Genomic DNA, 4,229 nt, shown 5'->3' on the forward strand with positions numbered 1-4,229 from the left:
CTCCGTCTCTCTTTGCCTCTCTTTTCTCCGTCTCTTCTCTTTCTTCCGATTTTGTTTCCTGTCCTACTTCTTCCTTTCTTTCTTTTTATATTTTCCTTTCTTTCCTTCCTTTTCTTCTTTCTTTTTTCTTTTTCATATATATATATATAATATATATATATATATATGTATATATATTATATATATATATTATAATATATTTTATTTATATTTTTTTTTTTTTTTTTTTTTTTTCCCTCCCCCCTTCCTTCCCGCTTGCCTCCCTCCCTCATTCTTGCTTTCATTATCTTTTCTATTTAACTTCCCTTCCCTCCCTCTCCCTCCCTCCCTCCCTCCCTCCCTCCCTCCCTCCCTCCCTCCCTCCCTCATTCCATTAGAGAAAACCGAGAAGGAAAGGAAAAGAAAATCGCAAGGCGGACGGACGTGTCGCGTCGCCTCGATATTCTTTTTCTCTTTTTCTTCTTCTTCCTCTTCTTCGTCTTCTTCTTCTTCTTCTTCTTCTTATTATTATTATTATTCCTTTCAATTCCTTTCCTTCTTTCCTTCCCTTCCTCCCTTCTGATTCTGTGGTGTCTTTTTTTTCCTTTCTCTTCCCTTCTTATTTCCTTATTTTCTTCCTTCCTGCATTCAGTCAGTCAGTCAGTCATTTCTTCCTTCTCTCTCTTCCCTTCCCTCCCTTCTTTCTTCCCTTCCTTTCCTCCCTCTCTCCCCCCCTCCCCCTTCCCCTCCTGACTCTGCTCTCTCTCTCTCTCTCTCTCTCTCTCTCTCTCTCTCTCTCTCTCTCTCTCTCTCTCTCTCTCTCTCTCTCTCTCTCTCTCTCTGTGATAGTAATGTAGTTTCATTTGTTATATATATATATATATATATATATATATATATATATATCTATATATATTAATATATATATATATATATATATTATATATATATATTTTTTTTTTTTTTTTTTTTTTTTTTTTTTGGGTGGGGGGGGGGGCGAATTCACGTCAGTTCGTTATTATCAAATGAATTTATCAAAGTAATTTTGTGTTTCGGTGCAGACATTTAATATTTCTATTTATTTATTATTGTTTCTCACAAACAACAGCTGATCGTATCATTTAACAACAATGGCTAGATTTGTATTTTTTATTAAATATGCAAAAAAAAACATATATTCTAGGCGCACAGAATGCCTTTCAGCTAAAGATTTCGTTTACATAATCCCTGCCTATACCGTGGACAAGCGGTTTGGAATGTAGCATTAACAGAGCGGGTGGAATAGTGTTTATTGTTGTATTTGTGGTATGCCGGTGGTTTTGGAAACTGTTTTTGGTGGCGACTTCAGTTCCTCTTGGCCTCACTTAGAGAGAGGGGGGGAGGGGGGGAGACGGAGACAGAGATAGAGACTTTCAAGTTTTTTACTGGCACGGGTTTTGCTGAGTGTGTTACCCGTAAGTGAGAGACAGACAGACAAAGACAGACAGGCAGAGAGGCAGGCAGACAGACAGACAGACAGACAGACAGACAGACAGACAGACAGACAGACAGACAGACAGACAGACAGACAGACAGACAGACAGACAGACAGACAGAGACATAGACAAACGCGCGTGCGTACGCATAGTTATATGTATGTAAATAAGACCCAAGGCAAAAAAAAAAAGAAAATCTGAGGACTCCCTCGTATTTTACAGAAAAAAAGAACATTTATTTTTTTCTCGGAAAATTAACTAACATAAGACCATGATGGAAAACCTCGGGCGTTGAAAGATGACGCCAGAGCTATAGCGGTTTAGTTTTCTCTCTCTGTGTTTCTTTCTTTCTCTTTCTCTTCCTCTTTCTCTTTTCTTTCTCTTTTTCTCTCTCTTGTTCTCTCTCTCTCCCTCTCTCTCGTCTCTCCCTCTCTCGTCTCTCCCTCTCTCTCGTCTCTCCCTCTCTCTCGTCTCTCCCTCTCTCTTCTCTCCCTCTCTCTCTCTCTCTTTCTCTCTTTCTTTCTCTCTCTCTCTCTCCTCTTCTCTCTCTCTCTCGCTCTTTCTCTCTGTTCTCTCTCTCTCCTTCATCCTCTCTTCCTCCCTTCATCCTCTCTCCTTCCCTCTCATTCTCACTTACTCTGTGTTTATCTTCCTCCCTTTCTCCCTCTTCGTTTTTCCTTCCTTCCTTCCCTCTGTCCTACCCACCTTCTCTCCCCACCCTTCTTCCATCTACTTTTCCAACTTACTTTCCTTTTCTCTTCCCCACTTTTCTCCTCCTTCCCCGCTTTCCTTTCCCTCCTCCCTCCCTCCCCCCCCTTCTTACCTTTTCCCTCTCCGGCACCCTTTCCCCTTCCCACGCACCCTCTCCCCTCCCCCGATTGTTTCATGTCCTTCGCTCCTCCTCACTCTTGTGTCTTCCACTCCCCATTTGTTTTATTTCCCGTTGTTTTCCCTCCTCTATGTAAATTCCTTTGGCTAATACACCGGTCGTTGGTCCCCCCCCCCCCGTATTGTTGAACGCACGGGTCAATATGGCTTCGGCAAATACTCTAGCATCCATTCGCGAAAATTTTACAGGCCTTTCAAAGCCACTTGGGTCGAGAGAGGGCTTTGAGTCAGAGGCGAGCGGGATTTCTTTGGTTTTGTTGCTGCTGTTGTAGTTGTTGTTGTTGTTGTTTTTTAAACTAAGCTACAGCACAAGGTCTTTCTCGGGAGGGCGAGTTGGATAATGGATCTTTTGTTCGAGAGGCGCAGGCTGTTTGCGAGGACGGGAGTGGGCCGAGTCTCGCGAAATAGGCGCCTGCTGCGAATGCCTCGGCTGTGTCTGCGGTGCGGCGAGGGGGGAGGGAGAAGGGGAAGGGGGAAGGGAGAAGGGGAGAGGGAAGGAAGGAAAAGGGGAGGGGAAGGGAGAAGGGGAGGGGGGAGGGAGAAGGGGGGGAGAGGAAGGAAAATGGGAAGGGGATGGGGAGGGAAGAGGATAGGAGAGGGTGTGTATGTTTACGCGGAAAGTGCGGCTCTGTGCGTGGTTCGCGGTGGGTCCGGTGGGTCCGGTGGGCGGCGGCGAGAGAGCCCGAGGGACAGCGGAGGCCGGCGGGCAGGTGGGCTGCGCAAACACGGGCGAGATGAGGGTGGGAAGAGAGGGATTCTCTCTTATTTTCTTCGCCTTGTTCTGGTTCTCTCTCTTGGTTTTTCTCTTTCTCTTTCTCTCTTTTTTGGGGTCTCTCTCTCTCTCTCTCTCTCTCTCTCTCTCTCTCTCTCTCTCTCTCTCTCTCTCTCTCTCTCTCCCTCCCCCCCTCCCTCTCTCCCCTCTCTCTCTCCCCACTCGTCTCTCTCTCCTCTCTCTCTCCTCTCTCTCTCTCTCTCGCTCTCTCTCTCTCTCCTACTCTCTCTCCTCCTCTCTCTTCCTTTCTTCTTCTTCTCGTCTTTCTCTCCTCCTCCTCCCTCCCTCCTCCTCTTCCTCTCTTCGCCTCTCTCTCTTTTCTCCTCTCTCCCTCCTCCCTCCTCCCTCCCCCCTCCTTCTCTCTCTCTCTCCTCCCTCTCCTCCTTTCTCCTCTCTCTCTCTCCTCCCTCCCTCCCTCCTCCTCCCTCCTCTCTCCTCCTCCCTCTCTCCTCCCCTCTCCCTCTCCTCTTATTCTCTCTCTCTCTCTCCCCCTTTCATTCTCCTCTCTCTCTCTCTCTCTCTCTCTCTCTCTCTCTCCTCTCTCTCTCCTCTCTCTCTCTCTCTCTCTCTCTCTCTCACTCACACTCACTCTCTTCCGCACAAATGCGTTTCTGTATATCAGTGAAACAGTCGGAGGAGAGAGTAAGCGGCTGGAATGAGGCCTGCTTGGCTACTTTCCCGGAAAATTTATGTATTTATCTTGGCCAGGTATTGAGAATTATCGCTGATCATTGATTTATATATATATAGATAGATATAGATATATAGATATAGATATAGATATAGATATATAACTTTTTCACTATAATTCTTTTGAAGAAATAATTTCTTGTCTTCGATAATGCATTATAAAGATTTTTCTTTTTCCCACGGACATGTCATTATGTTTAAAGTCAAGACAAAACAAAACAAAACAAAACAAAAAAAACGTAATATTATCTCCCGTTCATTGTCACCTTACAAGAGTCATCAGCTGTTCCATGTAACTGCTGAGTTGACGGCGAGCGCATGACGTCAGAGAACCTGGAATACTTGATGTCAACATGAGATGAATTACCTAGAATGTTCATGACTTCTTTAGGAAATATGGGAAAAAAAGCGAAATAAAGTCAAGG

The sequence above is a fragment of the Penaeus monodon genome, chromosome 2 (genome assembly GCF_015228065.2).
Source record: "Penaeus monodon isolate SGIC_2016 chromosome 2, NSTDA_Pmon_1, whole genome shotgun sequence".
Taxonomy (NCBI): domain Eukaryota; kingdom Metazoa; phylum Arthropoda; class Malacostraca; order Decapoda; family Penaeidae; genus Penaeus; species Penaeus monodon.